This window comes from Pleurodeles waltl, chromosome 6, assembly GCF_031143425.1.
Source record: "Pleurodeles waltl isolate 20211129_DDA chromosome 6, aPleWal1.hap1.20221129, whole genome shotgun sequence".
NCBI lineage: Eukaryota > Metazoa > Chordata > Amphibia > Caudata > Salamandridae > Pleurodeles > Pleurodeles waltl.
Window position 1 is genome coordinate 287802960 of NC_090445.1, and position 27601 is coordinate 287830560.

The window sequence follows — 27601 nt, forward strand, 5'->3', positions numbered from 1 at the left end:
AGTTTTGGGTATACGAACCTTCCTTTCCCCAGCAAGTCCTGCATATGCTGCCACCATCACTGCCTGACTCAGACTGCCTCGCCTTGATATCCAGCTCTTTGAGACTCAGTTCATGAGCCAACAAAAGGGTTTTTTCAGCCAAGGATCTCTCAGCTGCAGCCTCAGCTCTCTCAGCTTCAGCTTCTTTGGCTGCTCTCTCAGACTCTCTCTCTGCTTTCCTCTCCTCTGCCTCCATGTTTAACTTTGCCATTTACAGTTGAAATTTTCTCTCCTCCCTCCTTTCCTCTGCGGTCAGGCCATGGCTATAGACACTTCTCCTTGGTTTAGCAGGGGGCACAATTTCAGGGGTAACATCCCCCAATACTGGCAAAAAATCCTCTGAGGGGCCTTCCTCTGGACCCTCCTCCTCCAACATTGTCATCTGAATGGGCTTCTGCCCAGGCCCTCAGCCCCTTTTGGTATTCCTCCTTTCTGGAGGCACCCTGTGTAGGTACTACCATCCCCTTGAAGAACCTCTTCAGCTGTTTAACAGTGTATTTCTCCAGCTTGGCCAGGTCAAAATCTCCAGCTCCTGCATGAGACCCAGCCAGAGACATGTTGAAAGAGGATTTAGTTAAAACTGTCAGGCAGAAAACAAAATTGCAGAAAAAGATATTTTTTTTAAATCAAGTTTACCTTCAACTGTGGGTAGCTAGCGTACACTTAGCTATTGTATGTCACTGCACTAATACAAATCCTATCTCACCGCTGATCACCAATGTTAGAAATGGGGTCTTTGGTTGGCAGTCAGGTTACCCCCTGTCCAAGCAAGGACCCTCACACTAGTCAGGGTAAGTCACACACAATCCCAGGTATCCTGTGCCCACCCTCTGGTAGCTTGGCCTTGAGCAGTCAGGCTTAACGTAGAAGGCTATGTGTAAAGTATTTGTGCAATAACTCATGCAATAACACAGTATAACAAAACAAAAATACACCACAGAGTGTTTATAAAAATATATAATATTTATCTGGTTAAATGCAGATCAAAACGATCAAGATTTGATAAGTACACGTTAAAATATCAGTTTAGAGAATGATAAAAGGAGTCTTTAAAAAGCAACAAGTGTCTCTTGTAAAGTACCTGGTTTGCGTTCAAATTCTCAGCAAGGGACCACAGAGAAGGAGATGCGTGAAAAACGGGGAGTTGTGCGTCGGTTTCTACGGGTGCACACAGACGATGCTTTGATAATTTTCCACGCAGGGAAAGCTTTGTGTCGATTTCCGGCACGCAGACTTGGATCCTTGGATTTCTGACGCACAGCAGGTGCTGCGTCAATTCTTCTTGCAGGAAATCGGGCTGCGTCATTGCTGCTTGGCTATGTGTTGATCCAGTGGGCCATGCAACAAAGTTCCGGTTGCAACGCTGGTGCTGCATCGATCTCCTCTCAGGGAGCCGGGCTGCTAGAGCTGGTTCAGCGTGGGGTGATTTTCTCTCTGCGATGCAGGCTGTGCGATGTTCCTGGCAGGCTATGCATTGAATTTTCACCCCACAAGGAGTTCTTTGCAGGAGGAAGTCTTTTTGGCCCTGAGACTTCGAGGAGCAGGAGGAAAGCTCTATTCAAGCCCTTGAAGAGCACTTCTCAGCAGAGCCAAAGGGCAGCAAGGCATCAGGGAAACTGCGCAGCAGCAGTCCTTTGCAGAAAAGCAGTCAGATGAGTCCTTTGGGTAGCCAGGCAGTCCCTCCTGGTAGGTTTCAGGTTCTGGTGCAGAGTTTCTCGTCAAGAAGTGTTTGAGTTGGTAGGGTCAGAGGACCTGTTTAAATACCCAAATGTGCCTTTGAAGTGGGGAAGACTTCAAAGAGTGGCTTAGAAGTGCACCAGGTCCCCTTTCAATACCATCCTGTCTGCCAGGGTCACAGTAGGGGGTTTGGCAATCCATGTGTGAGGGCAGGCCACTGTCCTTTCAAATGTAAGTGTCTAGCCCTCCACCCTCCCGGCCCAGGAAGACCCATTCAGTATGCAGATGATGTGTGCAGATGTGACTGAGTATCCTGTGTTTGGGGTTGTCTGAGTGAAATGCACAAGGGAGCTGTCAAGTAACCTAGCCAGATGTGGTTTATAAGGCACAGAAGGATTTAAGTGGCATTTCTAAAATAGTAATATTAAATCCAACTTCACCAGCCAGCAGGATTTTGTATTACTATTCTGGCCATACTAAATATGACCTTGTTACTCCTTTCATATCAGAATCTACCACTCAAACAGTATATGAGGGTAGCCCTAATGTTAGCCTATGAAAGCAGCAGGCCTCACAGCAGTGTAAAATTAATTTAGGAGTTCTACACTTCCAGGACATATAAACTACACAGGTATATGTCCTACCTTTTACCTACATAGCACTTTGCCCTATGGGTTAACTAGGGCCTGCTTTAGGGGTGACATATGTAGAAAAGGGGGAGTTTAAGGCTTGGCAAGTACTTTTAAATGCCAAGTCGAAGTGGCAGTGAAGCTGTACACAGGCCTTGCAATGGCAGGCCTGGGGCATGGTTAAGGGGCTACTTATGTGGGTGGCACAATCAGTGCTGCAGGACCACTAGTAGCATTTAATCTACAGGCCCTGGGCACATGCAGTGCACTTTATTGAGGACTTACAAGTAGATTAAATAATCCAACTGGGTATGAAGGGGGAGCGCATATGCACTTTAACACTGGTTAGTAGTGGTAAAGTGTGCAGAGTCCTAAAACCAGCAAAAACAGTATCGAAAAAGTGGAGGGAAGCAGGTAAAAAGTTAGGGGTGACCACTGGCAGGTCTAACAGGAATGTAACGATCAGGAGAGAATGTAAAATATATCTGACATTTCACGAAAACTGTAAACCATTGTCACTGCATTAAATGTAATCCTAAATCTTTTAGGACGTGACCACCCAAAGCTGACCATCAGGTTCGGGACCAGTCACTTAGATAGGTTTAGGTAGTTGCATTGACAGGCACCAAAGTCTCAGCAAGAACAGAGGCTAGGCAGGCAGACATTCTCTCTCTGAGGCAGCAGTTACTACAAGGGAACGACTCCCCTCATAATATTTTACACCAGGGAAGCGAGCCAGGCACATGACACAAGGGGCAGCCAGCAGACATGCCTCGTTCAACACATTCCACAACATCCACCACTTTTGGTGCCATCCCACAGACAGACTCCTTTACTTGGCTGACTCCAACAGTAAAAAGGAAGATTTTCATGAATCATGACCTGCAGTTCTTGCACTGATCGCCTGCATGTGCCAAGCCAAAATGTGATTAATACTTGCAATATTTTTGTTGAACCACTGCCCTTTATCTGTGTACCAATATTTAGCGATTTCATGAACTCCGACAGACAACTAGCTTTCTCTTACAAAGTTAAAGATACACCTGTGGTGGATGAACACAGCTTATGTTGCCCTAAGAGTGTGCATGAGCTGCAGTTTCACTACACTTATATGATCAGGAGCTGCAAGTCATTAAGTGTGTATGTGACCCACATCTGCAGGTCCATTGGATGTGAATGGCATTAGGAGCTGCAACTCCTGTAAATGAGCCTGCAACGAGAGCTGTAGATGTATTGATTGTACATTAGACCAGGAACTGGAGGCCGTCTTTTGTGTGTCCTTGTGATTAAGGGCTGACAGTTCAGTGAGTGTGCATCAATGCAACATTTGCAGGGCCATTTTGAGGGCATAAAACCAGGGGCTGAATTTCAGTTGAGTGTGTTTAACCAAGAAATGCAAGTCCTCTAAATATCCATGTAACCTAGAGGCAGTGCTTAATTTGCAAAATAATAAGTGTTGGTGCCGAAAGTTTTTTTCTTGAAGCCTTTTGACATATGTCAGGATTGATAAAAAGTAAGGATGCAAAGACTAGATTCCACCTCTTACTTCTTTGTTCCACCACCAGCCCAGTCAATTTCTGCCCCTTTATTTCACTCTTGCACGTTTTTTTCTTCTTTCTTTGTCCCTTTGTTACTGTTTTAACATCTTTCTCTTCCTCTTTCTCCTCCTTTCTCCTCCTTTCCTTGTGTCTTCTCTCTTGTCTGGGTGAAAGCCTGATGAGTAAAAGTAAGTGCTGATCCCAAAGTACCTCTAGACCCTACCTACAAACGTCAGCTCACTTGAAGCTCTGTCTACATGTGCAGATCTAATGAGTGGGCATGTGACCAGGAGTTTAAGATCCATCATATGTGCATATGACTGGAAGCTGCAAGCCCACTAATTGCGCATATGAGCAAGAGTTGACTCATTAAAAAGTTACATGTAAAAAAGGGATCTGCAAGTCAACCAAATGTGCATGTGACCAGGAACTGTAGGTCCACTTAGTATACATTTAAACAAGCACAGCTGGTCTACTAAGGTGAGAGCAGAAACTGAATGTTGGGTAAGTATACATGTTTGCTGATTGTGAGTTGGAACAGCTGCAAGTCCTTCAGGGCAGCTGAACATGAATGACCCACAGCTGAAAGTCTAATGAATGTTCATATAGCTATGAGATGCTGATGCACTGTGATTGTGATCAGGTTTGTAGCAGGTCCACTAAGTGTGAAAAACTAAGGATACATTTTCACTGAATGAGCATGAGCAAACAGAATAATGCCAGTGAAAAAACAGACAATTTCAAAGGTTATCTGAGTTAGCTGATTGCCTGGTGGCCATCTTCTAAGGATAAATTATATAGTTTACTCGCAGACACCATTCAATGGGACATAAAGCAGAAGGGTGATACTGAGACAAATCTGTGGTGGCTGAGTTTGTTTTCCACTGGTATCCTACAGTCCTTTGTACCATGGCTCTATAAATTAGGCCAAGTACAACCCTTTGCACCTTTCACTGTCAATGTAATGAAGGCAGTCAAAGGCTTCGCCTGGAGGTAATGTAGGGAAAAAGTGCTCAGAATTCAACAATCAACCAACAGATACAATAATCTATTGCCCATCCCAGTGCTCATCTTTTCTATAAAGAAAGTACTTCAATTTTGCAGCAAAGAAAAATACTGCACAGGTTAATGTGAATCATAATTACAGTGTTGAGATCTCAGTTACAATATCCATCAAGGCACTGCACTCCCTGTTGATACCCCATACCTTTTCTAGGAGATCTCTAATGTCTACCGTCCCCAGATGACGTAGACATTGGTATTAATTAGTCATAGGTGCAGATCACCTCTATTACCTCACTATTTAGATGCACAACTCTTACCCGCTTGAGTTCACTCCTGCACACGTTTTAGTCCCTTTTGCAGACTAAGCCCCGCTTTACTTGCTCGATGATTACTGCAGATCTAGTCTGGCAGAAGGAGCAGACTGTATCCCCGCTCTTCATAGTGGCAACTTCTCACTGCAGGGGGTTCAGAGGCAACCACCCTTTGGAACAGGAATTGCTTGATGGCGTCAGCATGGCAGCTGCTGCAGAAAGGCACAAATTCTTCAGCAGCTGTGGCACCCGGTTTGAGTGCAGATGAGTACCCTAGTACAGATGTTGAGGCGTCTGGGCAAATTCATCAGCAGTGGTGTGTATTCATCAGCTGGAGCATCCCAGATTAATCAAACTTCCACTTCATTGGTGAAGGGGTTCTTTTTTTCTAGGAGTGACAGCACCAGTTCTTAGACCCACAGCGGGTTACCGGATCACAGTGGTTCTACTACCAGTAACATTTTGATGCAGTTCAAAAGAGAACCACTTGGAGAGACCAGGAAAATACCCCACAGCAAGTGTAACTACCGGTTTCACTCTCCAAGGCAGTCAACTTTTGTTGGTTGCTTCTCATGCTGGGAAGACGCTGAGGTACTCCTTCACAACTGTTCCTCCTCCTGAAAAACCAGGCACTCTCCTTCCCTCTCTCAGAAGGCAGGTTAGCTTCTAATCACTACCAAGACTCCTCCGGAAGAAAATGTAGATATCAGGTAATGCCCCATCACATCTGGGAGACTGGCTGGCTGTCATGCCTATTCTAGCCCTGTTTACACAGTAGTCCTTCAAGTACTCTATAGAGTTCTCGCTCCCTTGGTCAGGACAAATGTGGAATTGGAACAAAGTTGGGCCGTTTGTATCCTACTTTTATACACATTTCCCATTATGGGGGTGTGGATCCACGGTCTAAGGCATCAGGACCAGTTTGGAGTGTTTCTCTTTCAAATGCTATTTTCTGGCTGCTACTCAGACAGACTTCATGCAAGGAGATGACTTTCATAGCAGGTCGAATTAGGGTTGGCATCAAGCTGGAGTATCCAAGTGAGAAATCTCTGCATTTCACTGTCATCAGCCTTCCTAAAGCAGCAATTAGGGACAGACAAAAGGGAAGGGCAGGCCTAGAAACTTCCTCACTTTGAACAACAGAAACTGTTGTCCCACCCCTCTCCACTACCATCTACCGAATTGCAATGCTCAGGAAGATCTAAAGTTCAGTCCTTTGCTAACAAGGTGCTCCTTGAATTTCAACAGATAGCCCTGTTCCCATCTTTCTCACATATAAAGCAGTAACTGCCCACTGACTTTAATATAGTAAAATAACAATTCACCCCTAACATCACAATAAATATTGAGGCCTACTTCTCTTAATAACTTTTCATAATAAAGAGGTCTGACCTAAGACATCTGGCATACCTTTTCCCAATGATCTAATTAGGCCTATGGTTTTTAATATTGGCTTGCCGCCATAACCAACTGAGACCTCCTATATTTCACATAAGCTGGCGATTATCAGCGACACAGTCATACATTTACAAATATATTCAAAAGTACAGTTGGCAAAACAATTATGAGCCCTCTAAAAAGCATCTATCAAGGACTATTACACTGCAGACCTACAACTGGTGTTTTTCAGGTGGGATGACCAACACAAAGATGTTTGCCTAATACGGTGGTCTGTTAGATTCCATGTCACAAAATAGCAGTCTACACTTACAGACCACAATTCACCCTTGAAGACCTATTGGCCTAAACATATGAATTTTTCAATAAATGAGTCAGGTCTACTGCGTTTGTTGCAACTTTTCTTAATAAAAAGATGGCCTCTGACATACCTTTTTTCCAATGAGCCAATCAGGTCTATAGCTTTCATCACTGACTTGTCTCCATAACCAACTCAGGCATAATGTATTCTGAATTTGCTTTCCCACAAGGTAAGTATCAGCATGCAATCATAAAGTAACAAAAATAATTTACAATTAACAGCACAATATACAATGCTTGCTAAAATGGCACAACAAGGATTCTCAAAGTAAAAATCTTCTACCCAGAGAGGTTGTCACACTGGTAATGAACACTAAAACCCTTCCCTACTATGGTAATCTATGAGACTCCCTGTAATAAAATACCATTCTACAGGTTTTAATACAGAGTTAAACAATCTGCCTGTACAACCCTATTGGCAGTAAAATATGCATTTCAAAATAAACAAGTCAGGCCTAGTGCCTTTGTTGTAACATTTAATTTTTTTTACTCTCTTTATTGAACATTTTGCATAGTGAATAACGACCAATCACAGAGTAAATTACAGTGGGTAATCACAAGAATCTGTGAACATAATTATTGTTTACATCACAGTTGCGGATATCGGTTCAAACAGAATAATCAACTGTCTGGGAGATGGGATTGGTTATTTGTGCATAGAGATGGCAATGCCTGTAACAGCAACATGTTATGTCTACAATTAAAAAAATAAAAATTGTTGTAACTGTTCATAATAAACATATTAGGCCAAGTCCCTGAATCAGTATATTTGTATTGTAAACAACTAAGTCCTGCTGTATTGAGTCAAAGCTCAAAAGTGCAATATAAGCACACTTTTTCAGTGAAAGCGCACAACTTCTGCCAATCAAAATCTGCAGTCAGTGTAATCAACATTTGGGTGGAGGCAATGCCTCTCTCTCAATAGTTTTAAAATTAAAAATATGTACAAAATTACAGTTTGCAAAACAATATGCAACCCTTCCTAAATGGTATAACAAGGATCATCAAAGTGCAAATCCTCTACCTGAGGTTTTGCTACAGGGAGCAATCACTACAAATCATCTCCATACCATGGCAATCTCTGGGATTCACTATAACTAAATACCTGTCTACAAACTTTAACAGAGAGTAAAAACAATTCACCCTTTAAGGCCTATTAGGTTTAACACATCCTTTTCACAAGACCAATTGTCTTTGGCATACGTTTTTATAATAAGTAGATGAAGCCTAAACCCATGATCAACTGCTTGTCATCATAACCCATTCAGTCCTGCTGTGTCGAGTATAAGCTTACCCACAAGGTAAAACATGCAATACAAGCCCTCTTTTTTTAGTGTAAGCACACAACATTTAATAAATCAAAATCTGTTCTCAAGCAAATCAATGTTTGACTGGAGCCAAAACCTCTCTAATGCTTTTTGAAGCTCTTCTTCTGTTTACTACACAAGGTCTGTCAACAGCTGAGCTGTCAATTTAGACCTATATATGATTAATGTCATGTCTAAACACATCTTTATGAGTTTTAAAGTTAATATGCTAACCTTTATTTAGCACTCATAAACTTCAACCTCACTTCCCCTTCTACTTCCTCTACTCCCAGTCCTCCCAGCCAAATCTTTTATGAACCAACATCCTTGTTATGAACACGATGGACTAAAGGAGTAACTTCTTGCTCAGCATCCCATAACACTGCTTTGCCCTCAATGCAGATTCATAAATGTCATAATCTTCACCACCACACCTTCGGCTCCATCTAAAGCCTTCAGGCTGGATCACGGTTAGATGAACGCTGTACTCTTCACATACTTATCCAGCCTTCCTGAAAACTACGCCCTGCTCCAGTCAATTCCTAACTGTCCCAAATCCGTCCTGTATCCCATCTTGTTTCCTGTCCTTTCACTTACTAGTCATCCTGCCCCTTACTGGAATGTATGCTTGTATAGTACTCACTCGCAGCATCCAAAACAGCCCTCTTATCCACCTCGTCCTACTCGACACCCAACATAGAAACTGTTTTCTCCACTGCCAAGCCCTTGCTATGCTGAATGCTTCTTGAAACTGTAAACATCTAAACACTGTTAAGTGTAAATATGTACCTTTAAAATGTAACACATCATTACCTTTCTAACATAACAACACTTGACCTTTACCTCATCACAATTATCTCTACAACACCATTACCTAGTAAAGAAATAACTTCTTTCACAGTGTTCATTTATTTCACTTTATTCTACTTAAATGCAATTAAATATAATTGTGTTTTTTAAATTAATTTAATAACGATTGTCATTGGTTAGGGGTGTGGTTGAGGTAACAGTGAGGGCATCATTATTTATAAATAATATAACATATATTACATTTATTTAAGATGAATTAAGTAATATCACTAAACATTGTTTAAATAAAGGGTTAGATCAAGGTTTTGGATTTTGGTTGTCAGGGGGCAAGGTCTTTATTTAATGTAATTTAATTCAAATAATCAAAGGAAATAATGAATATTGAATAGTGCTGGGATTAGTGTTCGAGTTAGAGAAAGGCTACAATATTGTTTAAAAAATGACGTCAACTACATTCAATTTAAATCTATATTAATCCTGGATTACGTTGAAGGTTAGCATACTGTATATACATATATTTCATTCAGATAAAATTGATTAGAAGTTTTATATTGGTATGGAATAGTAACACGGTTAACATTGGAGACAATGAGATAGTCAACATAGCTTGGGGTACAGTTAGGATTAAGGAAATGCTACATTAAATTAATTCAATTAACTTATGTAATTAATGATTACTGGTAATGGACAGGAGTTAGGCATGAATGACACAGTAAACGTTAAAATGAGGATATGGTGATGAATTTATTGTACCTAACATTGAGAGGTGGAGTGGATAATTAAAGATGAGTTAAAAGCAATTCAGGAAAATTGTCGATGATGCAATGGCAGCAGATGAATTGTTATCCATCCAAATAGCATTCACCACCAAATATCTATAGCAAGATGATCAATTAGATCCCCAGTAGGTATTACAGAGGCAAACATAGGTAGGACTAATGCTCTATTTGTGGTAGTGTGGGAGAGCAGTTAGGCTTATCAAAGAGTCATGTTTAGGCATTGTTGTACTCACAGAGGCAATAAATGAGACACACACTCAATGAATCAATCCAAGACCAATTTAGAAAACTAACATTTGCTTTTATATATGCTTTAAACTAAAGAACATTGTTATAAGGTGAGCAGATTTTTAAAAGATAAATACTTTGCAGTTTCAAAAATCAACACAGTGGAATTTTTCAGTTCAGCAATGTTAACCTATGGGGCAGGGACAAAAATGCAATTTTGCTGGTAAGTACATGACTTACAAATCCAGTCTTTGGCATTTTAGTTCAACACCAGGCAAGGTTCAAATCTGTACCAAGAGTGCACACACAGTGGCATGGGGCAGCGGGTGCAGAGTTCAAACTCAGAGTTGGGTGCCCAATGTTAACAAATTAAGAGTCTGGGTAACCAAAGAAGTGCTGCTCACAGGTGAGTAAAGTGTGGTCAGGGGTCGATCTCCTAGGTTTGAGGTAAGCACAAGGGGGGGCACAAGGTTGCACCAAACTTGCACCCTCAGAAGCACAGGGACATCAGAGTGCAAACACAGCATCAGGTACTCAATGCAAGTCAATGGGGGAGATCAATTCTGAAAAAGGCTGCAGGCTCAGGCCGGGAGGCTGAAGAAAGAAAACCCACATCTGCCCAGGTAGGTTCTGATGCTAGGAGACATAGGGACACTGATGGTCCAGCTCCCTAAGACCCAGGGGCTCTGGGTGCAGGGGTGTCCTTTGGCATCAGGAGCAGCTTACTAGGCAGGTCACATTCAGGGGGAGTCTTCGATTTGAGGCTTCAGGCTTTGAGGCAGGAGTCAGCCCGCAGTAGACCCAGAATTGCTAAGGAACCTTCGCAGGACCGGGCCGTGGGCGTTGGGTGCAGAGGTGGGTGCAGAGGTGGGTCCAGAGGAGGTTTCGAAGTTCCTCAGAGCAGAGTTCTTTTCTTTTAAAGGTGGTTTGTTCTTGAGCAGGTTTGCAGTTCTCTGGAGATTCTGAGCTTTGTCAAAGGCAGGCAGTCTTCCCAAAGCTTTAGAGGTTGCTGGGCCACAGGACAGGTCATCTTTTGGTGCGGGAATATTGAGGGCTGCAGGCAAGCTGGTAGGGCTGGGGTCAAGTCAGTTGGTGTCTGCAGTCTTCTCTGCTGGTGTGACTCTAGTGTCCGGCTCTTCTTAGGTTTTGTCAGGAATCTCAGTTCTAGGGTTCAGGGGTGCAATCTCTATACTGAATTTAGGGGCGTTACAGGCAGGGACAGGTGGTAACCAATGGGCTACTCATCTTTAGGGTGACTACACCCTTCTTATTACCACTTCTGCTGGGAAGTGGTCATAGCCCTAACCCTAGTTGCCTAATTCCTTCCAAACTAGATGAAGGAATTGAAAAAGTAGTGTTCACTTCAGCTCGTCCACCTCAGGGGTAGGACTGACATGAAGTGGACACTCCTCCTCATTTAACTAATTTTCCTGCCTGTGCTGCCACTAAAAGTGTAGTCAAGACTGGGGTGTTGGTCATCTCCATCATCCTCGGAGACCGGGGTCGCATTACAAAGGCAGCAAGGCCTTTGAAGCTCCCCGCCCTGGAATGTCCATCCTTCCTGGAAGAGGAGGTAACACCTCTGCCCAGTGCAGGCTTTTGTCTCCAGGCCTCAAAAGCATTGGCTCTCACCTAAGGGGGGCCAAAACTATGTCTAAAGTGGCTGCACTGGTTATGACCAGTCAATATCCATGTTCGGAGTTGGCAGGTTTTCAGGGGGCACCTCTAAGATGCCCTCTGAGTGGATGTATTAATAAAGCATTCACTGGATTCAGTGAGGGTTTATTAATACAAGATGTTTGATAAACAAACATCCCTATCTTAAATGAAGCCATCATGTAGCCGGGGAATTCATAATGACCGGTGTCCAGCACATATACTTAAAATAACTTCCCTGTTCACTTACTATGTCTGAGACTATGACAAGGCATAGCAGGGGCATACCTGATCATGCAGATATGCTCGCACAAGTAATATAATGAACCCTGCCTTTAGGGCTGGAAGGCCTGCAAGAGGGATGACTTACATCCATTGCATGCAGTGTAAAGGGGACAGGGCACACATGCTGTGTGTACTGTAGTGGTTTCATTTTAGTTTTGCACCAAGACACGCAGCCTGCGAAAGCAGCACTTTGTGCACTTAGTGGGAGGGTCCATGAGGGTGGCACAATTTGTGCTCTAGTCCTCAGAGACCTTCCTATAGTACACCATTTAGTAGGGACCTACAGTGGTAGCTAAAGGATTGGGAAAAACGACTGTGCTGTTTTGGGGGAAAGAGCTCTGGCACTGGGTACCTGACCCAGTGCACTTTCATTCGAAACTGCACCAGAAACCAGGCAAAAAAGTGGAGGGGTGACCATGTCAAAAGAGGGACTTTGCTACAGGTGCTGTTTCAGTGAAGAGCATCTCAGGAAAAAATACACATCAGTTTGTATTTTTCTTTTATAGCTGCATTTAAACGCTTCTATCAAAGTCAAGTAGTAATAAACAAGCTAAGACCATCCACCACCGCCTCCAAAAAATAAATAACTTCTAAATTAATGCAGTTTTGTTTCATTAAAAGTAAATGCTTAGTACTTTACCACGCTTCACATATTAGGGCTTGCAAGCTTTTGGGAAATAAATGATCATGCAGTTGTCCCGTGGAAAAGCACTAGCAAGAGATGTGCAAAGCCTTGTTTAAGTTGAAGGTTTGCTTATGACTTCTTGTGTACATTTTGAAAGCTCCCCTGGGAATGCATTTTGTCCATTGCCCACCGCTAGCTTTGTGGTTTGCAACTCACATTTTCTGGCTTTCTTTTTGCTGGCTTTATTTATTTTAGGCTGAGCCACTTGAGTTTGCCCCTCTCGTTGCCCAAACCTTGTTTACTGTATTCTTCCACTAACTTGTTTTCTGTAAACAGGCCTTTAAATCTTGTTCTTATCTTGTCACACTTTCTGTGCATGCAAAGACAGAGGTCAAATATCAGCCTCTGTCTTTGAGGGAGCTTTGTGTTTACTTTTCTTTGTCTGACTTAAAAGTGAATTAATATGTGTGACAATCCTTCTAAGTAGTCATGTGACAGAAGAGGGTGTATGATGTTTTTTCCTAGCACACAACACAAAAAAGAGATGTGCTGATGTTTCAGAATATATCAGAATTAGTAAAAATGAAGCACATTTTTTGTAATTCTGAAGTGAGGTGGAAACAAATATTTCAAAATGATCAAAATACAGCAATACACTAGGTGATGACATTTGGACACAATACCAATAGCGTGCAGTAAACTATATTGTAGTGCAAATATAATGGTCAATGCGCTACCATACCATGCAAACTCCATCCTACTCCACTTCCCTCTATGCCCTTCCACTCTATGCCATGCCACTCCATTCAATGACACGCTCCTCCACTATATGGCCCCTATTCCTCTCCAATCCACCCCACTCCACTTCCCTACAATCTACTCCACCCCAATCTACTCCCTTCCACTCCAATCTACCCCACTCCACTTTACTACAATCTACCCCACCCCACCCCACCCCTATCTACCCCAGACTCCCCAATCCACTCACCTTCAATCCAGCCTACCCCAATCGACTTCAATCTACCCCATTCCAGTCTCCTGCACCCCACTACAATCTACCCCAATCTAACCCACTCCACTCCACTATACCACACTCCAATCTACCACACTCCACTATATCTAACCCAAGCAACCCTAGCCCACTGCAAATTAACCCACTCCACCCAATTCTACCCCACTATGCTCCAATCTACCCCAGTCTACCTCACTCCACTCCAATCTACCCCGATCTACCTCACTCCAGTGTACCCCAAGCCAACCCATTCCACTCCACTCCTTTTTGCTAGACTTCACTTCAATCTACCCAACTCCTCCCCACTCCAAACTACCCCATCTACTCCACTCCAGTCTACCCCACTCCCCTCCAATGCACCCCAGTCCAATGTACCCCACTTCAGCCTTGACTGCTGTCTAGCTAACTTCTTTCCACTTTTATTTGCCCCACTCCACCAGAATCTACCCCACTCCATTCTACAACAATCTACCCCACTCACCCAATCAAAACCACCCACTTCTATCTATCCCAATTCAATGTACTCCACTCCAATCTATCCAATCTATTTCAATTAACTTCGATCTGCCCTACTACAATCTACCAAGTCCACCCCACTCCACTCAACCTCATTTCATTCTAATCTACTCTACTATAATCCACTCAATATGTCCCGTTCCAGTCTACCACACTCCAATCTATCCCAGATCACTCCAGTCTATCCTACCATAATCCACTCAACCTATACCACTCCAAGCTACCTGATTCCCCTTCTCTACCCCACTCCACCCCACTGCAGTCCACCCCAACCCATCCCAATCTATCCTACACCACTCCAATCAACCGCAATCTCCCCCACACCATTCCAATCAACCCTACTATAATCCACGCATCTCTCCCATTCCACTCCAATCTACCCCAAGTCACCGCACTCTGCTCCAATCTACCCCAATATAATCCACTCCACTCTACCCAGTCCACCCCACTCTAATCTATTCCATTTCAGTCTACCCCATTGCAGTCTACCCCATTGCAATCTACCCCATTCCAATCTATCTCACAACCCCAATCTACCTCACCCGACCCCTCCTCCACCCAATTTCAATCTACCCCACACCAATCTACCCAACTCCTCCACTCCAAACCAACCCACCCCACGGCGATCTACCACAATCTACCCTCTCCACCCCATTCCAATCAACTCATCCACATCCACTCAATTCTACCCCACTCTATCCCCACTCCACTCTAAACCAATCCACCCCACTCCATTCTACCCCATCTATCCCATCTATCCCATTCCACTCTACCTCAGTCTACCCCACTCCAATCTATTCCACCCACAGGCCATGCCACGAACTTGTAGTCATGGTGAACAGCAGCTACACTGGTGTACAACATGGCTAAAACACATTGCCAAAGCCAATAACTCTTGCATAGGCAAGTCCTATTGGCTTTCACAATGCGTGTTTGTGTGTGTCAATGTTTTGTTTGATTTCAAACGAAAAGTGGAGTTACGTGCCATTTTAGGTAGCGAGCCTTAATTTGGCAGTTTTGCCAGGTTGACTTGTACATACAACACCTCCCAACCTTAAAAGGTGAAGTAGAGGGACACTGTGTATCATAGCTTTTAACGTACCATTACACTAACTGAAGGGACACAACTCTACAAATAAATGGGCTTGTAAGGAAATTAACACCAGCAAAGAGATATTTTCTGACAATATCACTTGTCACATAGTGGTGTACCACAGGGCAAGATCATCACAGCAAATGGGCCTATTGACAGGCCACAAACAAATGTGTGTGAGTAGGGTACCTTGAATTGGCTAGGACAGGATCATGTCTGCCACAGATTTCGTGAGTAGGCCTTAATACCCTCAGTGAGTCAAGTGTGACCATGGGTAATTGGTCCCCAGTAGACAGAAGGCTGCAGCATTGTTACTTGTTAAAGACCCACTTCCTTTGCAGCTAAAAATCAATTTTCTTAAAGTATGCTATATATTTATTTCAGCTTAAACAACATACCGGCAAAAGTACATACTGAAATTGGCAATTCTGAAATCCACAATATAATTTGGATGTTGTCTGAATGATTAGTCGAGTGAGTGCAGTAACAGCAACCTCTTGGGTCTTATCTAATTCACCACCTTCCTTCTGCTTCAAAATAAGTTAACTCAACATTAAAGGGAGTAAAATATATATGAGGGCTTATTGTCCACACCCATAAAAGATTTTACCACAAGCGTAGGGGATTTGAACGAACTAGCAATGAACAATGCCCCATAATTTGTGGAAGACTAGTGAAAGATGGGAAATGGATTTAAAAGTTCTACCTGCACCAAGACTGCCAAATTTCTTAGTTACGACACATCACCTGGACTAAGATGTCCAGCTCCTACCTAAAGCTCAACCTAGAAAGGCACAATTCTTGTCATTTTCAAGAACAAAAACCAAGTAAAGTACAAACCTGGTACAATGACATGAATCTTCATGGCTCAGAATGCCAAGTAACTTGAAGTCATTATGCTCAAGGAATAAATTGCCGAAAACCAACCTGGTACCATCTCTCTCTTCTAAACAAAGTCTCTTCCAGAAAGATAACTTCAGATAAACCCATCCTGATAGAGCTCCAGTGGCTTCCCTTTCCAGTCTGCACCACCTTTTACATAAATAGCAAGGCCATTATGAGCTGCACCCCACTTATCTTGCAGACAATCTGGCCATCCCTGATGGTTCTCTGCACACTCACATCCAAGGCACCATCGGACTGCAGATTAAGAATTGTAAAAAGAAAAAAGCAAGACAGCATCTATGCAACTAGGATCTGGAACAACATCCTTCTATGCATGAAGACCCCCGTACCCCCTCCCCCCAATGCTGCTCCAGGTTAGGAACGACCCTGAGAACTTACTTCCCTAAAAAACACTGCATCACAATGCATTAACCATCCACAAACGAGCTCCTATTACTTGTTGATTTTATGCATGGCTTTGACCATGTACAGCACTCCACTGCATTTTGGCTAGGTTTTTTCTATAGACATACCATATACATGCATGCATATTAAACCCAATACCATACACTGAATACAAAATGACTTGAGATGTGGTTTAGGTGTTATACATAGTTTATAGGTTGTTGGCTGCCATTAGCTTTACAAATGGGTAGGAGAGAAGAAAGAGTTCTGTGCTTTGGGAGCCCTGCATTTAATAACATAAAGATTCACGCTAATAAACCCCCTTTCAGAAGCCCATCTGTACTAGACTAGGGAAGAATATTTATTTATATGGGTTATATTTTGTAAAGTAACGATGTTTGAGGATGTTTTAATTTTTATACTGTGCACCACACTGGCTTGGTGGCATGGTGCACCCTAGTTTGGTTGGCAGAGTGTTCAGATGTGTTATTAGTACAAAGGTGGTGTCTGCCACATGTATGGTTCTGTTTGGCAGTTTTGTCATGTACCAGTACTTTGACTGTGGTAGACGGTTTAACTGCGAGCCACATTGTATGCCATTTCTATTACTTTAAGTTCTTCAGTGTATTGGATTTCATACCATACACAAGTGTTCTTGTGTACTCTGCATCATGTGAACGGGGTTTAATCTTATTGGTTACTGAATGTATGTGTTGCTATTAGTGTTCAGTGGTAGCGACACTGATAGGGTGTCGGAGAACGTTATCTAGTGCAGTTGTATATGTGTTGCTGTACATTGTTATGTATATTGCTTTTACTTCTGGTGCAGCATTGCACCGATGTCCTTATTGTTGCCTGTTACTTGTAGAAAGGGAGGTGTGTTGTATCGCTGTGATGTCTCATAGTGTTGTTCTATTTGTAAAATCATGTGATACATCCCATTATGTGACCCTGCAGTCTTTGTTTATTGGTGAATGTTCTCTTCTGTTCTTTGTGCAGGTTTCGGGAAAAGCAGCTGAAGTCCCGTCAGTGTGAGTTGGAGATCATGGCACCACTGTCCTATTTGTAAGCCAAGATAGAGATTTGTTACTATCGACCTATAAAATACTATATCTAGAATATTGCCTCACAATGCATCATCAAGGTAAGTGTATATTGGTAACTATAGATTTTATATCCTAAACTCCACATCTACGTCCTATTGTTCCTGTTGAGGTATATTTGGGAAATGCCTTTAGATGATATATTTTGGAATTTAATTCAAGAGTAAATTGAATGAGCCCTATTTCACATGAAAACGCATGTACAATCAGCACTGTTGCGCAGCCTGCAATGTAACAGAATAGCAGCATTAAATGTAAATAAAATGAAAGTATTTACTTGGTTGGTTGCAAAGCACGGTCACAGTGTAACGTATTAGAGAGAGTTGCCTTCGGTGCTTTATTTGTGCTTGTTGTTTCCAGTGCGGAGCACCAGCACTTATTTCTGAGGGCAGGTGCTTAGTTTTCTGTCTCAAGCATTTAGTGCGAGCAAAAGTCACGTGGGAAAGATGGAAGAAGAAAAAACGAAAAAGCGTCAGAAAGGGGTAAAGCAGGAAGCTGCAAGAGTGAGCTGAAGGGGCAGGTAGTTGCTGTAAATTGATTTGAAGGGACCTGAGATGGCTTCAGGATTACGCTTCCTCAGTATTATGTGGTCGCACTTTTAATTGCAGCAGCCGCGTGTTTAAGAGGAGACCTTTGAGAACCGGCACCTTTTTATTTACAAATTAAGCACTGGTTGCATTACTCTAGATCATACATCAAGTTCTCATCCATCAAGTTCTCTAGAGCCAGTGGTTAAGAATGTTCTGAATAGACAAACATTCGTGGCCTTCCTGAAATTAACATAGATTGTGAGTAGACACACGGGAACATGCCTCTGAAGTTACATCATTCAATTAACCTTAGCACCCCCTTCTCTCTTCCTTGCCACACTCCTTACTCATGACGTCTGCAAGGCCAGAAGGGAAACCTTTGTTTCATTTTTTAGCCCAGCAATTGAACTTCACCTTGAGTTAGTTTTCTCCCAGGAATCTGTTACTACCATCATACTTTCGTGGCCATAAGGTCGGATATCTTCAATGATTGGCATGTAGACATATGGAAGGATGTATTTCATTTACAGCTAGTCAATCATGTGGATTAGCAGGTCAGCATCTCCTGCTGCATGCCCACCTTCCTGGGGAAAGACGGAGCACATCCAATTTCTACTAATGCACCGGGGCTCTGCCAATGAACACCCTTTCCCTGCAAATTATCTCACCTCTCAGTAAGCTCAGATGACACGTGTTCGATCTGCTGTCCGATATCTTTGCCTCGCTGTGGGAGTGGTCCATTAGCCGTCCATGCTACCTAGTTTGGAAATATTATTTATGGTCGCAAACGGGAACGTCCAGCAGAAGTTCGACCCTGTATTTGCACACAAGGAAGAGGGCAGGTATGGGTGTGCATATGCATGGATGCTACCCAATCACTCCGAAAATGAGCTTCGGGACATGTCATACCAGTTTCTTGGCAACAAACTGTCGGCCTCGGCAAATCTCTTTCAGGTAGTAACTCAGGCTTTGATAATGTTTGTGCATTGCATTCTGGGGATGTTTCCTCAGAGAGGAGACTGGGAACAGATTCTTAAAGACATATTCATCACTAGCACCAAGGGCTCCTCTTAAACCCTGGCTGCTACTGTTCTTACTGATTACAAGAGTCCTCTACGTGGTGGTAATAATGCCCATGTGCCAGTTTGTGATGACTATTGCCACTTCAGTTAGATATGTTTGAGGTTTGTTTTGGCTCATGTCTTTAAATGTTGGTATTAGTTTTCCATTTTCTGAGCATCGCTTCTAGAATTAGTGTCTCAAAGTTCTATGCTTTGTTAGTCACTTGGTGAATTTGCTAAATTCAAGATACAATTTGCATACATGATTTTCGTTCTGCTATGTTGGAGGCACCAAAAGTATTTCAAAATGAAGGTAGATCTCAATAGCTGTGAGCCTGCCATGGACGGGGTCAGACTGAAGCTGAGGTTCACTGAAGCTGTCCTCGGGATGCCTGAACTCAAGGATAAGGATCAACTGTGGTCTTCCCCAAGACTGCAGAATACTGCCCTGGGTTTGTAAACACATTTTCTGATAAGGTAGTACCATTTTGAAAGCTGATGTAGAAGGGGACATATTTTGTGTTAAATTAAGGCTAAGACCCTTATGATTTTGATCACTGGAAGCAAGAACTGTATAATGCCAGGACCCTGGTCACAAATTGACGTGATAAGTAGCCAATATTTCCGGAACAGCAGCGTAGCAGAGGTTATGATGAGACGCGATCCCACTAAGCTGTGGATTCTAAGTGAACGTTCATTTGAATATAAATTGTTCCAGACCCTGATTGTGTTCCCTGGCAATACCTCTGGTGCTAAACACACATCCTTTCCTAGCCTTTGATTTCCTATTATTCTTTGCCACCTGGTCGATGCCAGTCCCACAAGCACATTCCAGTTCCATATCTGGTTATACTGCTCTTGCTCCAATATGCCACTTTGGGACAGTTGTCCAGCTTCTTAAATTGCTTTGCTTACTTGACATTGCCAATCGGAGGTGACCCTCATCTTTCTATTTAATAGCAATGTATAGGCTTGAAGCAAAAGCTAGAGGAGCAGGTTTCTTCAAGTGCCTGAAGAAGACACAGGGTTGATAGGTAGTACACTACACTGTGGTTGAGTGCTTGGTTGGAAGAGTGGTGAAATGTACTGTGGCCTCTATCAGAAGTGTTTTAAGTTTGTGGGTATAGACCCTGGCTGAACAATTTCCCTTCAAGTGCCTGAGGGAGGAACAGGTTTCTTTCTCTAAGACAGGGATTTGGAACTTTTTTCTGTAATAAAAGCTACTCATCCTCAACGAAAATCACGTTGAGCTACTGATATTATTAGTGTGATATAGTGACCGCGACAGACAAGATGGCCACCCGATACAAGATCACCAATGGTCATCCAAGTTCATCATACAGGGTTGCCAACATTATTGTGAAAAATGCTTTATCAATTTGGAATGCCTCGATATTGTATATGCATGACAGTCATAACTGCAATAGCTCTGGTACTAAGTTAATAAACATTGAAATAAGTCTCCTCAACACCTTTTGAATTATTATTCAAATATATTTTGGATACCCAACAATTGTTTCCAAATACCATCTTATAAGTTCTTAAAACACACACATTTTGTCCCAAATATGTGTGTGTCGTTCTGGAATACATATATTCATTCAGCCGAGCAAAAGCTTCGAAGTTGGCGAACCCTGCTCTAGAATGAAGCTAACTGTAGATGGGGAATAAAGTATGGCCTGGCCAAAGGACCTCTCACAAATGTCTTCCATAGCATTCCAGATAAGTCTCTTATTCTGTATCCCTGTTAGTGTGCCACAGGGTAGAGACACCTTTGATGGCCCAGCCTAGCCAGCACTTTGCATTTAGGGAGCAGCTATGAAAGATAAAGCAAAGTGGGGATTCTTTTTACTGTATAGTGATTGAGTTGATATAGTGCTTCATACCCCTAGTAAGGCACTGAAGCACATAGGTGGATGGGTAGTCATTAAACTAAGGCAGACTGCTTGGTTGGAAGAGTATTGAATTATAGAGTGGCCTACTCAGAAGTGTTTTGTTTATGGGTCTATACACCAACTGTTAATCTTGCTGTGGACATCTCTCATTTCCCTGGGGCAGGGCATTTTCACCTGCATGTCCAGCATCCAATCTCACTTTAGCATCAGTTGCCTGCTCCCTCGTTTCCTCTTCCAATAGAATCATTCTGAATAGATGAGAGTTTAGGCGAAGAAATGCCTTCATTTAGGAATACTTCGTGCTGTGTACCAGGATTTATTTCGGTAAAGATGTGAATTATGTGACTCCGTATGCAACTCTCCAGCTGAGCAAAAGCAAGACCATCTGGGTTACTAATCATGTAAGTTGCCTCGGTTCTGGGAAGTTGGTATACTTTTCTCTCACTGTCAACAACTACAGTTATACTATTTTTTTCTTTCTCTTTGGCAAATTAACCATGTGCTACCAAGGGGGGTTGTAGGGATTGGATTCCGTACATATGTGTGCATGTGTCTTGTCAAAGAGGGCATCGGTGGGTGTTTTACATGTGTAGTGCGAGTGTCCCATGAAAGGGGCTTTGGGATTAGATGCTGCTTATGTGTGGAGTGAGAGTGCCCTATCAAAGGGGATATTGGAATTACATCGTGTATACGTGTATGCTATGGTGCCCCATCAAAGTGCTGTCCAGATTGGATACTGTGGGTTTGTGGGTGGAGTATGGCCCTATGTACTGTAGAACTAAATACAACTGCAAAGGTATTGAAAATATGACTCTTCCACAGTGCCACCTGCTTACATGCCCGTGATCATATTGTCTGTCCATAACTGTTGTCACAATATGTTTGTGTGCCTGACACACAAACGCTATGGACAAGTTTTGGGGCCAAGCTTTGTTAAAAAAATGTCCATATATTTTAGCAACAGACTCGTATTTTTCCTGTGAAAGTGCAGTCTGCAATATGTAATTTATAAAACCCAATCCAGACCTTTACACCACCTGCGCGATTACCGTCAGAAACAAATCCATCATTACAAGTTTGGAGCATATAGCATGTCCTTATTCCCAACACAGACATCCCTCATCGGACTCCCTCCACTCACACCTAACCACCTAACCACGCGTGCGCGCTCCAACTTGCAGTTGATCTGACAAGGCTACAGTGCCACACACGTGGCAGCACCGCATTATGCACATACCAAGAAACATGGCAAAAGGCTCTTACCTCAGACACATATTTATACCCCCTTAAGAGTGATTACCTCAAAAGAAAACCCATCCTCACATACGTCACACGTAAAGGCCAAATATCCATATCACATGCAGCATATATTAAAGCATTATCTTAGAAATATGCTGTGCATTACTCCAACAGCTTGGCATATATCATAGATTACAGAGTTATGTTAAATCAACAGGGGAGTGTGTGCCACAATTATGATGACACATATTGCTAGGTGTGCTGTCTTAAGAGCAGCAAACCTTACATATATAACAACTTTCATAGTCATGTACCACAAGAGATAGATCTAGTTCACACTTGTATTAAGATACAGAATTATGTTATCACAAAGAAAACATTCCTGACGTATATCATATATCTGAGAAGGATGTTACCTAACCTAAGAATCTCATATCAATTCGATCATACTACACAATAATATAGAACATCTTTGACGGACGTGTTAGCTTACTACAAAAGGATGGCTTAAATAGACCATATCTTAGGAAAGTGTAAGCTGCTTCCATAGGAATCTCACTCCTAACGTTGCAGATCAGTTTCACTACCACAAAATATCAAATTCTCATAATATAGCACATTATAGCATATAAGGTGACAGGTCCTCCACCCCATAGCATATTCCATACCATGGACAACTTTCGCTCAACAAATTACATACAGTGTGATATATAGTGCCATTTGTTAGTTCAACAAATTGTTGTCCTTCGAAAGAGAGTGCCATGTGTTTATGTCATATGTGCAAAGGTGACCATGCATAATACAAAGTATATTACATGTTCAACAATGTTACCTCTACAGAACTCCTTGCTTCATAAACAGCACTGCATGTGAGTGACACCTTACATCAAATGATAAGTATGCTTCACTTTCAGTACTTTATTAATTACCCCCTTAGTATTGCATTAACTCTACTGGTATTTATACCAAACATAATGTGTGTTATCTTTCAAATACAAGCATTGACAATGCCAGTAGGCTTGACTTTAAAGGAAGGTTGTATGATAATATGAAGCATTATAGTAAACGGCATGGGAATGAAAATTTGTGTGGAAGAAAAGAACTGTAGGATACTATTGGTTAAGGGTTAAAGGTCAGGTGACATTTGCACTTTCAAGCCAGACCTAAACATCTCTCTAAGGTAAAGACTGTCCTTCTCCCATCTATGGTTCTACCAGAGAAAAACAAAATAAAGTATCAAGTTATCTAAGACACCTTAATAGCATTACAGCGTCATGTCAATGCCCATGAAAGCTCAGGTAGCTTGGTAAATAACCAAAATGATCACAGTTGAGTAGAGGTTAAGCGTTTTTTGTGGAAGCACAGTCCTTCCAATCCAAACATGTACGCTTGGCTCCCAGTATGTGGGCGGGGCCAAAGCCCCTCTCTAGTGATCCGCAAATAACTGTATGGCCACAGCTGTGCTGTCAAGCCTGACCATAAAAACCTTGATATGAAATAAATCATGTTTTGAATTTTCTGAAGATTGTTCATAACTGCTGAAGCACCTGATTCATGTTCAGTCATGTTTACATGATCCGCATTGATGCCTACAAGAAGGTTCTAGCACTCTCCTATCAGATCAGATGGAATCCCAGTTCAGGATCAGCTGTCTTTTAGCCAGTAAATATGTCAAGCATCATTCTTCTGCCAGTAAGTGAACCATAGCAGTAAGTCAACTACATCCTATTCTTCTTCTTTAGGGCGCAGACAAGCCCATCCACTGGAGATCCAGAAATCAGTCAGTTAATGTAGTGGCTACTGCAAATGAATCTGGCAAGACTAATTCTAATCCTCAACAATCATTGTGCCTGCAAAGTCAACTGGGCCCATCCTATTGCCAGTGTAGCTGGAGAGGTCTCTTTCTGCCAGAAAGCGTGACAAGGTCTAACCTGCAGGAGACCCTGGAAACACTCATCTGGTTACTAGTGAGCATGGCGGTACATATTCCTCTGCCCTACGACCCTGATTGGACATGTCCTATTACCAGTGCCCCTGAATGGGCTTATTGTGTTGTTAGTGATCCTGACAGGACCCGTCATTTGTGAGTCAGGCACCGTTAATCCTACCGATCTCGCAACTAGCATAGGCAAGTATATGCTTCACATAGTATCTCTGTTCATGCCTGTACATCTGGCAGTAAACGAGGCACTTTGTCACGCGTGGGCAGGGATCCTAGCAATTTCCACCTTCGCCTTTGTTTCTGAAAGGGAGCTTGGTAATGCTCCTTACTTTCAGCCGGCGTGCCTACAGTGTGACTACTTCTCCAAGGGAGTCTGGTAGGATCTGCTGTTCTACCAACGAGCCTATCCTTGGCCATGAGCGGACACTTGGGACCATATGTACGAAAGCTTTTTCCCATAGGCACAGAATGGGTAAATTCCTTTGATGCATCTGGCCCTTAGACTGAATTTGCTGATCATTCTGAGAATAAGCCTGACAGCCTATACTTCTGAATGTGAGCCTGGTAAAACCAAAGTGCCTGAATTAAGAAACTTTCAAGATCCTGTTTTTCAGGCGCAGATACTTAGAATGCCTTTCCTTCTAAAAGGGACTTTGGTGGTCTGTCCTTTGGCCCATGAACGCCGCAGTGCCTATCCTATCATTCTGGAGTTGAGCATCCTTCTCACTCGGAGTCCGACAGTGCTGATCCTTCGGACTTTGAGCGGGCAGTGCAAATCGTTCTTTCAGTGAGCTTGCAATACTGACCGTGCTCCCTGTAGGATAAATCTTTCCCAAACAGTGGCTGTTGAGAAGGAGTGAACCTCGCTTCGGACTCTTGAATAGGCAGCAGTTTATATTTAGCTCTGTCGGAGGCGGTGAAGACGAGGCCGAGCTCTGAGTTTAAAGTCATGTTGTTGGCTCCGGTCTGCTCAAGGAGCGGGCTGGAATCTGCGTCTACCATTTCACAAGTCTGCTCTCTCTGTGCCAGCGACCCAACTACTAGTCCTCCACTCCCTTCCCCCAAGTAACGCACTCCTCTACAGCCCTCTCACGAAGCCGGCCTCCAACTCACACGACTCTCCCTTCCCCCAGCTCAAATCCCTCTCACTAACCCGGCCTCCAGGTCACACCTTCCCTCCATACATGCCCACAGACCCGATTCACGCGGGAGAACATCTCCAACGTTCCTGTTCTACAATGTTGGCATGTATGCCTCTCCCTTCTGCCAGCTTCACGACCCTCTCACGAGCCCAGCCTGGATTCACATCCCCTCCTCACTCACCCAAAACAATTTCCCATATTCCAGTGCGCAACTCCATTCTTCACTCACTTCATTTTCCTCATCGTCTCCACCTGGCAACGTCCTCCCTCCGTCATCTTTACCCCCACTACAGTCCTCCCAATATCGGCTTCTTTCCTCCTCGCAACAGGACCCTCATTCGCAACGCCTTTCTCTTCACTTACTATGCTCCGCACGTGGATCGTTTAACAAATTACCCTGTGCCCTCACTCTTCTCCACTTTTCCTAGCTCTTCCCCTCCCTAGTCGGATTTCTCCTACACATTCCCACGCCATCTCTTGGTTCCCATCCCCATCCTTGGTTCGCTCACCTGCTAACCCCCAGTCCTTCTCCCCTGAAGAGACCTCTTCCCCCGCATACTGTCTGTCGTTTCCGTACACCTGTGGGTGCTTGTGTGGTTTATAGTGCATTCATTTGCGTGCACTAACTTCTGCCAGACTTCACTGAGAGCACTGTTATCGACTTCAGCATGTTTTTCTGCTGCCGCTGGCATACTACGGCAAACAGTTGATCTTGATAGATAACCACCGCCCCACCACATTACCACACTCTATATACACCAACAACACAACTTTTTAACTCTGCACAAATTCAGAATCGATCTTCAACTGAGCAGGACATACAGTCGGCTTAATCAGAACAGTCTGAGCAGCTAGGTTGCGTTGAATATAAATTATTCCAGTGAAAGTGCCTTGTTAGAAGACTTCAGAGCACTGTAGAGCCCAGGCTATTACGAATGTCCTTACCTTTACAGCCCCATTGGAGATTTCCGTGGAAACAGCGTTAAAAGTTCAGGCCCGTCCCAGGCCCGGCGGCGGCTGCACTGAGTCCGGCTGGTGTCCAGGTCTAATTGCCCAGGCAGCTGTTGCTGATGTCATGTGAGCGGGTGAAACCCGAGGTCCGAGCACCCTTCAGGTAGGGCGGCCAGTCTCTCAGGTTTCCCACAGCCTCTCGCAAGGCTGTCCGTCAGGCAGGAAATGCACACGCAGCTCCGGCTTACTATATATGCACACGTGTGCACTTACACAGTGCACACACACAAACTTTGATTTTACACGAGGGCGCACAACATGCAGCACGATGGGCACGTCAAACGCGTGCACTGATGCGATGAACCCACACTTTCCGTGGGTATCCCTGAATGCGCAGTTTATTTGTGAGGCCTGAAGAAAGTCTAGCTGAATTCAATATCTCTGCAGAAGCAAACTTTTGTGCGTTGTACAGATCCTGGTCTTCCGAAAAGAACATCACATACCAGAGAGATAAGCTTTGGCAAAGCCAACAGTTCTGGCATCGACTGTCTTTTACATAGCAATATTGAATGCATTATCAGTTCAATAAAAGAATGAGAACGTATGTATGGATTTCTTAGGTTCCATGTGTTAATGGTGCATGCCACAATGTTCCGTTTGACATGTATTGGCCCTTACACCGTTTGGGCAAACATATTGTGTTCAATACACACTCCAGAAAACATTATTTTGTTTTGTACTGCAACAGGAGTTTTTTTATTTGCTTTTGTCATTGGCATACTAGGAGGCCTGAGTCTTCTCACATCCCAAATATGTAAAATGCCTGTCCTCCTTTCACCCTCAGCGCCATGAAAGCTAAGACCAGTTTTAGTATACAGCCAACTGAATCCCCCAGAGAATACAATTGCTTGAAAGTAAACCTTGCACTATATAGTCAAAAATGTCCTCACAGAAGAATACAATGAAGATGGAAAGCTACTGTTGTGCTGTACTACAGATAGATGTGCTCTCAGAAGATGGAGGACTGTCGTATTAAAAGGAAGACTGGTATGCTCACGTAAAATTGTGATGTTGGCATATTTAAGAGAGAAGAACTGGAGTGCTCTAAACGTTCTCTTACAAAATATTATTGCCACAGTAGGGCAGGAGGGGCATACAGAGGATAGCAGCACTTTCTGAG

General features: G+C 43.1%; 1 protein-coding gene across 1 annotated transcript in view; it reads right to left on the reverse strand.

Moving 5' to 3' along the window:
* The window catches only part of SCN4A (sodium voltage-gated channel alpha subunit 4), a 1135018-nt gene extending 1108478 nt beyond the window's left edge, over nucleotides 1-26540 (reverse strand). The window contains exon 1 of the mRNA XM_069238085.1: nucleotides 26416-26540. The gene's annotated coding sequence lies outside the window, so the exon portion shown is untranslated. The remainder of the gene's footprint in view (nucleotides 1-26415) is intronic.
* Between the last annotated feature and the right edge of the window lie 1061 nt (nucleotides 26541-27601).